Source organism: Bubalus bubalis, chromosome 7 (genome assembly GCF_019923935.1).
Source record: "Bubalus bubalis isolate 160015118507 breed Murrah chromosome 7, NDDB_SH_1, whole genome shotgun sequence".
Taxonomy (NCBI): Eukaryota; Metazoa; Chordata; class Mammalia; order Artiodactyla; family Bovidae; genus Bubalus; species Bubalus bubalis.
Window position 1 is genome coordinate 79,213,316 of NC_059163.1, and position 13,027 is coordinate 79,226,342.

The following is a 13,027-nucleotide window of genomic DNA, read 5'->3' on the forward strand; positions in this document are numbered from 1 at the left end:
TAAGCCAACTTTTTCACTCTCTTTCACTTTCATCAGGAAGTTCTTTAGTTCTTCTTCACTTTCTGCCATAAGGGTGGTGTCATCTGCATATCTGAGGTTATTGATATTTACCCCAGCAATCTTGATTCCAGCTTGTGCTTCTTCCAGCCCAGCGTTTCTCATGACGTACTCTGCATAGAAGTTAAATAAGCAGGGTGAGAATATACAGCCTTGATGTACTCCTTTTCCTATTTGGAACCAGTCTGTTGTTCCATGTCCAGTTCTAACTGTTGCTTCCTGACCTGCATACACATTTCTCAAGAGGCAGGTCAAGTGGTCTGTTATTCCCATCTATTTCAGAATTTTCCACAGTTTATTGCAAACCACACAGTCAAAGGCTTTGGCATAGTCAATAAAGCAGAAATAGATGTTTTTTATGAAACTTTCTTACTTTTTCTACAATCCAGCAGATGTTGGCAGTTTGACCTCTGGTTCTTGTGTCTTCTCTAAAATGAGCTTGAACATCTGGAAGTTCACAGTTCACGTATTGCTGAAGCCTGCCTTGGAGAATTTTGAGCATTACTTTACTAGCGTGTGAGATGAGTGCAATTGTGCAGTAGTTTGAGCATTCTTTGGCATTGCCTTTCTAAGGGGAATTAAAACTGACCTTTTCCAGTCCTGTGGCCAGTGTTGAATTTTCCAAATTTGCTGGCATATTGAGTGCTGCACTTTCACAGCATCATCTTTCAGGATTTGAAATAGCTCAACTGGGATTCCATCACCTCCACTAACTTTGCTCGTAGTCATGCTTCCTAAGGCCCACTTGACTTCGCATTCCAGGATGTCTGGCTCTAGGTGAGTGATCACACCATCATGATTATCTTAGTCATGAAGATCTTTTTTGTACAGTTCTTCTGTGTATTCTTGCCACTGGATAAGGGGCCAAGGTGTCCCACTGTGATAACTGGTGTCAGCCTTCTGCCTACCAACTTTCAATCTTCTCTTTTCTTCTCTTCCCCTTCCTTCCCCTTCCTCCTCCTCTCCCTGTCTCTCTCTCTCTCTGTCTCCTTCTATGTCCCTTTCTCTACCTCTCTTTCTGCCCTTCCCCATAGAACATAATAATTTAACAGTTATCACCCTATCCTTATTGGACAAAGCACCCCAGTTGCCACTCTGGACATGATGCCCATTATGATCATTATTTCTGTTTTGCAACTGGCATTTCTATGCTACAGTGTGGCTTCTGCCATTCCCCAAATCCACCATCCATATGTGGGAGCCCTCAGTTTTGTGTCCGCATTTCCCACCATAAAACCAAGTCGATATAAGACAGCAACCACTGAGCTATTGAAAAAGCTGGTGTACTTCTTACCAGTGCATTCTCTACACACTTAGTGAAGATTGTGTTCCCTGGGCTCTCCTGGTACCCACAGGCAGGTGTAGCACTCTCGGTGTCTTACACAATAAAGCCATTCAAACCTTTCCCCTACTCACACCAGAGAAGTTCTGCCGCCAGCACCCCATTCACTGTAGTTCACTTTTATATTTAAGCTTCAAGGTGCCCATCCTGAAAATTCAGATATCTTTTCCAGAACATGAAAGCAGAGTCATGAGAAAGTGCCCTGACAAAATTTCTCTCCTAGCAAGCCTCATAATCTACTCTGCCTGCTCCAATACCCTCTAATTCCATTCTCACAAATGCTTCCCTAGTTATTAACGGTACATATTAGTCAACTTCTGGGGCTTCCCTGGTGGCTCAGATGGTAAAGAATCTGCTTGCAATGCAGGAGACCTGGGTTCAATCTCTTGGTTGGGAAGATCCCCTGGAGGAGAGCATGGCAATGACAGAGTCAATTCCTAAGCAGCCTGATAAGAAGTCCAGGGCCCCTAAGGAGAGAGGGGTCTGGGGCTCTGAAGGATGAGATAGGGGTCTGGAATTCTCAAGGAGGAGGAAAAAACAAACTTTTTTTCTACATTTCTTAGTCTTAAAACATTTTTTTCTTTAATCCCAGAACTGATGATTACACAACAAACTCAGTTTAAACTCTGTACTAAGGATACTTCCCTGGTGGCTCGGACAGTAAAGCGTCTGCCTACAATGCTGGAGACGTGGGTTCAATCCCTGGGTCCAGAAGATCTCCTGGAGAAGGAAATGGTAACCCACTCCAGTATTCTTACCTGGAAAATCCCATGGACCAGGAAGCCTGGTAGGCTACAGGCCATGGGGTAGCAAAGTCTCGGACACGACTGAGCGACTTTACTTTCACTTTAAGTATTATATAACAACAATGTATCCTGCTTGAGGACAGTTTCTCCTTCCTGAAAACCTGACTAATCCTGTTGTCTTAAAATGTATATTATGGGAGTGGGTTTGGTAAAATCTTTCTATTGTTAAATTTTAATCCAGTCATCTTAAAATGTAAATTGTGGGAGAAGGTTTAGTAAGATCTTTACAACCTTGAGACATTCTTTTGATTTATTGTAATAACCAATTTTAGAAGTATATAACTCCCTTTCTAAGACTATCGAGGGTGGCACTCTCCGTCCCCCTTCTGATATGTGTCAGAAGCTTTCTATGTCCCTTTTCTTACTTTAAGAAAACTCTGCTACACAAAAGCTCTTGAGTGATCAAGCCTGGTGCCTGGTCCCGAAGCTAAATCTTCAGAGATCATGAATCCCACATCATTCACCGTAAGCTATCAGCAACCTACTCCAGTATTCTTGCGTGGAGAATCCCTGTGGATGGAAGAGCTGGCCAGATACAGTCCATAAGGCTGCAAAGAGTCAGACACGACTGAGCAACTAAGCACAGAACAGTCAACCTCTGAGATTCCTTGGGGGTATAAGCTATATTTTCTTGAGGTCCAAATAGTACTTCCCTATTCCAACAGTGACTGCTAAGATCTGATCACAGATATTGGTCTAGATGAAGTGAAGATTAGTGGATGTAGAGCTTGAGGAGAATAGGAAAGCATTATTAAGGCCTTTCATGGCACAGTATCAGGTGGTCTCCAGGAAAGAGAGGCTACTTTCCTCTGGCAAAAGGAAGAGGGGTGCTTCTTCCTTGGTGGGACATTCAAGGGAAGGTGAGGTTCAAGGTCCTCAGGCTTCTTAACCACAAATTCAGTTTTCAGGCTCTTCCTGCTTTTCTGTAAGGTCCTAACAAAGAAGGTACGTCCTGGCTGTGCACTTGGTTTGTTCTGCAGCTGTGTTCCCTAGCCTCCTGCACAGTCTGATGCAGGCTTGTAACAGATCACACTGCTGTCCACAGCAGCCACAGAACCCCTCTGACTCTCACAGACTGTCAAGCTGGCAGTTTACGTCTCTGTCTATTGTTTTCTTTTGCCAAGGACTGCAATGCAGTTAATCCACTGAAATATCTTCATAACTATAATTTTCCCCAAACTGTTTACTCAGCAGAGCCTTTCCATAAAATAGTGTTCCACCTACTCCTTTCACCTCCCAATTAATTGTAGGTGAAAACATTAGTAATTATAATGCCACTACATGCCAGGGGCTATTACCCTACTAATTACTGATACTATGGATCCCTCATTGCCATCAGATCACAAGAAACCTAACTCCAAATCAGATTCTTAATGTCTGCTTTCCAGGACTTCTGATCCCAACTGGCAAAGCATAGAGTTCCCACAAAGCATAATTTCAACTATTTTTGACAAGAAGTTAGGTAGCACAGGAAAGATATTTAAACAAATAATGACAAGATAACAGAATAAATTCTAAAATAAAGATATGAATATTATTTACTCCGAAACCCATCTGAGAAGGTGGGTGATTATACTTGCAAAGTCAGGTATGTCTTCACGGAGAACTAAGGTAACAAAACTCATCCATCATTCATTATGTGTCAGGATCTATGCAAAGCCCTTTATATTTAATACTTTAAGTAACCCTATGTTGCAGACAGTTCTGCTGGCTCCATTTTAAAAATGAGAACACTGACTAAAGCTTAGTGAATTCCCACAGATGCTAAGTGGCAGAACCTGGGGTCATGCTTTTGAACACTGTGCTAAGCTTTTTTTCTGGAAGACTTGATGCTGACCTGGTTTTTGATAAGGTGCTTTTTATCAATTATAGAAGGAGAAAGTACTGTGGGCAAAAAGGAGAGGAGATGCCAAGTCAAAGAGATATGAAAAGACTGCCATATTTTAGGATAATAAGAAATTCAGTATGAACTGGGAGCCATTTAAAGGGTATCTTAGTTTGTTTGGGCTGCAATACCAAAATATTACAAGACTTATAAAGAACAGAAATTTATTTCTCACAGTTCTACAGACTGAGAAGTCCAAGTTCAAGGCAGCAAAAGATTCCTTGTTTAGTGGGGTCTATCCCAGGTGGCACTAGTGGTAAAGAACCCACCAGTTCAGGAGACATAAGAGACACAGATTGGATCCCTGGGTTGGGAAGATCCCCTGGAGGAGGGCATGGCAACCCACTCCAGTATTCTTGCCTGAAGAATCCCATGGGCAAAAGAGCCTGGTGGACTGCAGTCCATAAGGTCACAAAGAGTCAAACACAACTGAAGTGACTTACCACAGCACACACATCTTCCTGGTTCATAGAATGCTGACTTCTGGCTATTTCATCACATGGTAGAAGACCCTCCGTAGTTCTCTGGGGTTTCTTGTGTGGGCACTAATCTCATTCATGAGGGCTCTACCCTGATAACTTATTCATCTCTCAGAAACCTCACTTCTTAACACTGTCACACTGGAGAATAAGTTTAAACATGTGAATTTGGGGAAAACACCAATGCTCAGTCTATAGCAGAGGATGAACAAGAGTGAAGAACAGGAAAGAGAATTTAGACTGTACAACCAATTGGTGGGTTTTACAACAGGATGCCATGAAACTCTGAAAATGAATTATGGCCTGGATACCAGCAAAGGGGCCAGAACTTGTGCTGTTCCATTGATGCTACCTTACTCTTTTGCTCTCTGAATCTAAATGCCAGATACCATATTTGTATCTATATGACTTTGGATGAATCTCTCAATCTCACTATCCTGTTTCTCTAGGTATAATATGAGGAAGATAATAGCTACCACCTACCTTGTCAGATTGTTTAAAATATTCAGTGAAATAATGTGAGCATAGTACTCAACTCAACATCCACATTTAACAGAGTAAAAATTCAACTATAAGCTCTTGTCCAGAGAGAGAAATATTAAAAAGCAAGAGAAGGGAATAACAGTTCAACATTATGTGAAATTCCACTTTCAATAACTGGTATTTATTCCTAGGTGAGAAAGGAGGTGTGAATCTGCTGTTCCCATATTTAGCCTTAGTTCCCCCTCCGCCTCTCAGAGTGTGAGCATCTCACAGACCAGAAATCTTTTGTGTTTAAAGCTATGGCTTAGCACAGTGAATGATACAGTATGCATTCAGTGACGGTTCACTAAATGCTTGTTCATATCCTTGGTATTATTCTTCTCTACTCTCTCCATCTTCCTAGATGTCTTCAACCTATGTCACTGGTTTATTTGTCAAAGTTTCTCTCTTTGAGAAATAGCTGTGTCCTGTGTTGGGGACTTGGCCTACCCTGGTCTGCAAGGAAGTTGCTGGGAAGAAGTGATTTCTTTCAGGATTATCTAGAAGCAGCTACTCTTTTAGAATTGGCTATTCAAACCAGAATCTGTTCCTGAGTTCTTGCCTAATTCCCACAAACATTTCACCTAGAACTGATGTCTATCTATTGCCCTACCAGCCCCAGAAGGAAAGAGGATAAATAAGAGCATATTACTCTCAACTCCTCTTACCCTTTATTTAAGCCCCATCTCATGTCCCAACCTGGGACTAATCTTTTCCCACAACCCTGCCAGGGACAATATCCTTTCCTATCCTGGGAAAATCCATCTCCACCCACAAGGTATGATCTGGTCCCAGGCTCCTGGCAGTCATCATGATCTGACAGCTCATTCCTAAAATGCTTATTTAGAGTTAGTCAGCCCTGTATACAAGAAACAGTTTGCCAAAGTGGGCCTGCCAAAATGGTGCTGTGCTGGTCCAAGCTGATCTCAACTCCTGCTCCCAGCCCGTCCTCCTGTGCTGGGTGAGGATAATATTAAGCCACCTTAATGTGTGGTCTGTCTTCCACTTTCCATCTCCTGGAAGCAAATGCTTAGGCGAAAAAACAAAAATGCTAACATTTTCCTGAAACAAAAAATAATGTTTAGAGTTCTCTGAGCTCACAGTACCTCTCTCTTCCCCTGGGAGGATTCTTGGCTTTTTTTCCCCAGCATGGCCCCTAAACACCAGTCTTCACTTACACCTCAATCAAAGAAACCAAAGAAAGCAAGGCCGACTCCTGCCTCCAGGCCAGGCAAGGCCTCTGGTTCTTCAAACTTGCCAAAGGAAGGAAAAGAACAGCAAGAAGCAACTGTACATATTGATGAAGTACAGAATGAAATAGACAGACTTAATGAACAAGCCAGTGAGATTTTGAAAGTAGAATAGAAATATAACAAACTCTGCCAACCATTTTTTCAGAAGAGGTTGGACTTGATTGCCAAAATCCCAGATTTGGGGGTAACAACAATTTTTAACCATCCACAAGTGTCTGCATTGCTTGAGGAGGAGGATGAAGCAGTGCTGCATTATTTGACAAGAGTTGAAGTGATACAATTTGAAGACATTAAATCAGGTTACAGAATAGATTTTAATTTTGATGAAAACCCTTTCTTCGAAAATAAAATTATCTTCAAAGAATTTCATCTGAATGAGAGTGGTGAACCATCTTCAAAGTCCACTGAAATCAAATGGAAATCTGGAAAGGATTTGATGAAATAGTCAAGTCAAACACAGAATAAAGCCAGCAGGAATAGACAGCACGAGGAACAAGGAAGCTTCTTCACCTGGTTCACTGATCATTCTGATTCAGGTACAGATGAGTTAGGAGAGGTCATCAAAGATGATATTTGGCCAAACGCACTACAGTACTACTTGGTTCCTGATATGGATGATGAGGAAGGGGAAAGAGAAGAAGACGGCAACGATGATGAAGAGGAAGAAGGATTGGAAGATATTGATGAAGAAGGGGATAGGGATGAAGGTGAAGAAGATGAAGATGATGATGACTAATGGAATGCTGATGGATTCCAACCGTTTTAATTTTCTCCAGTCCCTGGGAGCAAGTTGCAGTCTTTTTTTCTCCTCTTGTACTCAATCGCCCTTGAGCACAAGGGTGATTTTTGAGGTCTCTTTTCTCCTTTATACCATGGTTCACAACTTATTTTTGGGGAAAATACCTTGAGTAGAATTCAGTGGGAAAAGAATCTCTACCCTTTCAGTTCCAAATTCACTCTTATCACTTCCTGTTTCAAAAAAAAACTTTATGGAATCAACATCACCATGCTCTGTGGTAAAAAAGAAAAAGCTTCCACTCCCTGAGCTCTGCTGGAAGCTGGAGGGTGCTAGGCCCCTGTGTAGTAGTGCATAGAATTCTAGATATTTTCCTCCTTTCTCTGTATATTGGGTCAGAGATTACACTGTGTCTCTATGTGAATATGGACAGTTAGCATTTACCAACATGTATCTGTCCACTTTCTCTTGTTTATAAAAAGAAAAAAAAAACTTTTAAAAAATGGGGTTATAGAAGGTCAGCAAAGGGTAGGTTTGAGGTGTTTGGGTGGGTTAAGTGGGCATTTTGACAACATGGCTTCTCCTTTGGCATGTTTAATTGTGATGTTTAATGGACATCCTTGCAATTTAAGGTGACACTTTTAAAATAAAATTCTCTCCTAAGTGAAGAGGAACTAAAAAGCCTCTTGATGAAAGTGAAAGAGGAGAGTGAAAAAGTTGGCTTAAAGCTCAACATTCAGAAAATGAAGATCATGGCATCTGGTCCCATCACTTCATGGGAAATAGATGGGGAAACAGTGTCAGACTTTATTTTTTGGGGCTCCAAAATCACTGCAGATGGTGACTTCAGCCATAAAATAAAAAGACATGTATTCCTTGGAAGGAAAGCTATGGCCAACCTAGATAGCATATTGAAAAGCAGAGACATTACTTTGCCAATGAAGGTCTGTCTAGTCAAGGCTATGGTTTTTCCAGTGGTCATGTATGGATGTGAGAGTTGGACTGTGAAGAAGGCTGAACGCTGAAGAATTGATGCTTCTGAACTGTGGTGTTGGAGAAGACTCTTGAGAGTCCCTTGGACTGCAAGGAGATCCAACCAGTCCATTCTGAAGGAGATCAGCCCTGGGTGTTCTTTGGAAGGAATGATGCTAAAGCTGAAACTCCAGTACTTTGTCCACCTCATGGGAAGAGTTGACTCATTGGAAAAGACTCTGATGCTGGGAGGGTTTGGGGGCAGGAGGAGAAGGGGACGACAGAGGATGAGATGGCTGGATGGCATCACCGACTCGATGGACGTGAGTTTGAGTGAACTCCAGGAGTTTGTGATGGACAGGGAGGCCTGGCGTGCTGTGATTCATGGGGTCGCGAGGAGTCAGACACGACTGAGCATCTGAAATGAACTGAACTGAATGATGACTTGAGCCCTGCCACTTGATGGGAGAATCAGCAGAACCTGTAGAAGATCTTATTGGCAATTGACATTCTCTACTGTAATTTTGTTCCTGTTTATTTTCAAATTTTCTTTTTGTTTCACTAGAAAGGAATGATGAGACTCAGTTTTAAACGTTTAAAGTGTGCATGTTGCTTTGTTATAATAAAACTAAATGCGCATACAAAGGAAAAAAAATCATGTTTAGACATAGGAAAATTTAAACCAAAATTTAGAAAAAAGTACTGCGCACAATTTCCAGGCATATCAAACATATGTCCAATGTAAATTAATAAACAAATGGCTTAATACTGCCATCAGCAGCTTCTGCATTTGGTTAACACCACTGTCAACTGGGTCCTTGCCAAGAATAATGGATGTGTGTTTGTTTAAGTGAATAAAAGTGAAAAACTGACCAAAGTCCTCTCTCCCAGGAAAAAGAGGACTATGACCTAAAGACAAAAACAAGTCTTCATGCTAAAAGTAAAATTTCCAAAGACACTGCTTAGTACAGATCTCATTTTTAAAACATTGTAACTATTATTTGTTATCACCTCGCTGCATGCCATCCTTCCAGCATACACACCAAGCACAAAAGCATTTGTGTTCTTTTTTTATTTTCAGAGTCAAATGAAATAAAAATTTGTCATCGCCATTCCTAATTCATTTAAGAGTTTGATCCTATGAGATGGTTTGAATATGTAATTTGTTGCATTAAAGTTCAGGTTACAAGCTCAAAAGTGGGTTAAAAGCCAGTTCACATTGCCAAGTATCCCTATTGGAAAAGTTAGCAGTCTAGTGGAATGGGTCAGTTCATCCTCAATACCCATTGAAATGTACAAGGATTTTTAGTGCAGAGAATTTTGTGGATATTTGTATGGCAGAGAAAAACAATAAAAGAAAGCTAATCCAGCCCCTTTTCGTGAGATTTAAACAGCAAAGTTTCAACTAAAATCATGATCTTATTCCAGTGACCTTTTTATTTAGTCTACACAGCACACATTTTATAACATTTGAAAGAGTTGAGACAAGTGCTATGCACATTTAATTTTTTGTTGGAAGACTGGAATCTCTGAATATTAGAGCTGACAACACACACACACAAACTAACCTATCATCTTCCCCACCATGCTCACTTTATGGTCTGGCAATTGCTAGGAATACATGTTGGTGCTGGGGGAAATGAATGAATTTGAAGCACAGGGTTGCCAAATACAAGTCAAGCACCTCAACTTACTGGCTTGGTGATGCTGGTTGAGTTACTTCTCCTCTCTGGATTTCATTTTACTGGCCATAAGATAGAAATGATAATAACAGTTACCTCGTGGAAATATAGGGCTTCCCAGGTGGTCCTAGTGGTAAAGAATCCACCTGCCAATGCAGGAGACATAAGAGATGTGGGTTCAATAACTGGATCAGGAAGATGCCCTGGAGGAGGGCATGGCAGCCCACTCCAATATTCTTGCCTGGAGACCCCATGGATAGAGGAACCTGGCAGGCTACAGTCCATGGGGTTGCAAAGAGTCAGACATGACTGAAGCAGCAGCAGCATGGAAATATAGTGAAGCCTGAGTAAAGCACTGTATATATGGGCTGCTGTTGTTGTTCAGTCACTCAGTCATGCCCCAGTCTTTGCAACCCCATGGACTGTAGCACACCAGGCTTCCCTGTCCTTCACCATCTTCCAGAGCTTGCTCAAACTCAGGTCCATTGAGTCAGTGATGCCATCCAACTCTCTTGTCCTCTGTTGTCCCCTTCTCCTCCTGTCTTCAATCTTCCCAAGCATCAGGGTCTTTTCTAATGAGTTGGCTCTTCACATCAGGTGGCCAAAGTATTGGAGCTTCAGCATCATTCTTCCGATGAATCTTCAGGGTTGATTTCTTTTTGGATTGACTGATTTGATCTCCTTGCCATCCAAGGGATTCTCAAGAGTCTTCTCCAACACCACAGTTCAAAAGCATCAATTCTTTAGTGGTCAGCCTTCTTTACAGTTCAATTCTCATATCCATACATGACTCCTGGAAAAACCATAACTTTGATTATATACCTTTGCTGGGGCAAAGTAATGTCTCTGATTTTAATAAGCTGTCTAGGTATGTCATAGCTTTTCTTTCAAGGAGCAAACGTCTTAATTTCATGGCTGCAGTCACCATCTGCAGTGATTTTGAAGCCTAAGAAAATAAAGTTTGTCACTCCTCCCATTGTTTCCCCACTTATTTGCCATGAAGTGATGGAATCAGATGCCATGACATTAGTTTTTTTCCCACATAGCTCATTTAATAAAGAATCTACCTGCAGTGTGGGAGACCTGGGTTCAATTCCTGGGGCAGGAAGATCCCCTGGAGAAGGAAATGGCAACCCACTCCAGTATTCTTGCCTAGAGAATCCCATGGGCAGAGGAGCCTGGAAGGCTACAGTCCATGGAGTCACAAGAGTCAGACAAGACTTAGTGCTTAATACACTTTAAGATGCTGCACAAACATTACATGGAGTTACACTGATGTGCTATGTTAGTATATGATTTGAAAGCACGGGACCTTAAAGTCCTCATTTTCCCACTGACATTTATAAGTGTTATAGTCTTTATTTACAAAGTAGGATACATACAACATTTTCCTCATAAGGTTTCTATGATGACCCATGAAATATGTGTAAAGCACTTAGAGTGCCCAGTACCTACATAGACACTTCCCGTGAATGTCAACTCTCACTAGACATTTGAGGATAAAACTGATATTTCTTCAATAAGTATTTAAAGCAATCCAGCCATCTACTAGGCACTCTATCTGTGCTGGGAATGAAGGTGGGAAAAAGATACCTTCTGGCTCTGAGGGGACTCACCAAGGACTGGGAAATAGCTTACTTATATGTCCATTGCCAAAGCGATCAGAAACTTCTCATTGCCCATAAAATAAAGCTCAAGTTCTTCTTTCTGCATTTAAAGCATTCCACTGCATGACCTCACCCTATCATCCACTGAACCTTCTTATGTAATCTATGTTTCCAATAAAAATTTCTCATGTCAGTGTTGTTATTCGTTGTATTAGTAATGATTCTCTGGAGAAACAGAACCAATAAGAAGAGATTTATTATAAAAATTGGCTCACATAATTAGAAGCTGAAAAGTCCCACAATCTGCCATCTGCAAGTAGGCAACCAGTTCAGTTCAGTTCATTGGAAAAGGCAACCAGGAGAGCTGGTGGTTAATTCAGTCTGTCTAGAGTCCAAGAAGCAGATGCATCGGTGTTTGAGGGCAGAAGAGGATGAAGATATCAGCAAATTCTCCCTTTCTCCACTTTTTTGTTCTCGTTAGGATCTCAGTGGATTTTATGGTGCCTGCCCATTTTGGTGACCATGACCTTCTTTACTCACTCTACAGATTCAAATGATAACATCTTCTAGAAACACCAAGATAGATCTACTCAGGAATAATGTTTTACCAAGTATCTGGGCATCACACTCATGCTGGATTCTCCACCTGGAATACACCTCATTGTTTCTTTTTATGTCAAACCCCTATACTTCACAGCCAAACCAAAGTGCTCTCTATTGTAAACATCTAGTTTTCTGCTTCTTTTCATGTTCCTTTAAGGAACAACTTTTTCTCTACATTTCTTCTAGTGTAGCTGCAGATGTCACTCTTTGGCCAAAAAAATGGGTACAAGAGTACCTGGTTCGTGCCTAAGAGAGCATGCAACCCCCCACACACACTTCAGGGAGTAGTTTAGGGGTAGGTATGTGACCCAATATAGGCTGATGAGAATGACACCCAAGATTAGTGCAGTTATGTTCAGAAAGAACATTTCCTTTTACCTTGGAGTTGTGAAGGTAGTTGTTAAACAAGATGATTGTGAGTCAAGAGCTACAAGATACCATCTTACCTATAAGAACACCCAACTCAGAGGAAAGCAGATCTAATAGCTAGAGAGAAATAAATTCCTAACAGCACTGTTGACCACTTGTATAGACATCTCTTGACTTTCAGTTAGGGAAGCCAGTCCATGTATTAGTAATACTACTACTACTTCTATTATTATTACTATTTAGTTCAATCAAGAATCTCCTGCAGACCAAGACCACAGTTTATTTGTATTTGTTTCTCCTATGAATGAGAAACAAATATAGGATGAGTTAAAGAAATGAGAATGAGAAACAAATAGTAGGATGAGTTTTTGCCTACTGCAGGTGCTCAGTAAATGTTAGGTTAGATTAATTAATCTATAATTCATGGAAAGAAATTTAATGGATTCTAAATAGCATACAACCTCACTAACATGTAACCTTCATTAAAGCAGAGGAAATATGTCTGAGTCAAATGATTCATTTGTAAAGATTTTTCAGCTATTCAGTTTCTCTAGAGCCCCTAAAGGAACAAGTACTTTGCATAATAACCTACATAGATAGGAAAATTATAATTTTCCAAGTGTTTTTAATCCTCACTTTAGAAATGAGAAGAAGGCTTGGAGAGATAAACTGATTTCCTACAGTCTCACAGGAAATGGACAGATCACTGCTGTG

General features: G+C 40.9%; 1 pseudogene; it reads left to right on the forward strand.

Annotated features, from left to right (window-relative positions):
* Positions 1–6,240: 6,240 nt before the first annotated feature.
* Positions 6,241–7,143, forward strand: LOC102399588 (annotated as a pseudogene).
* The last annotated feature ends 5,884 nt before the right edge of the window (positions 7,144–13,027 follow it).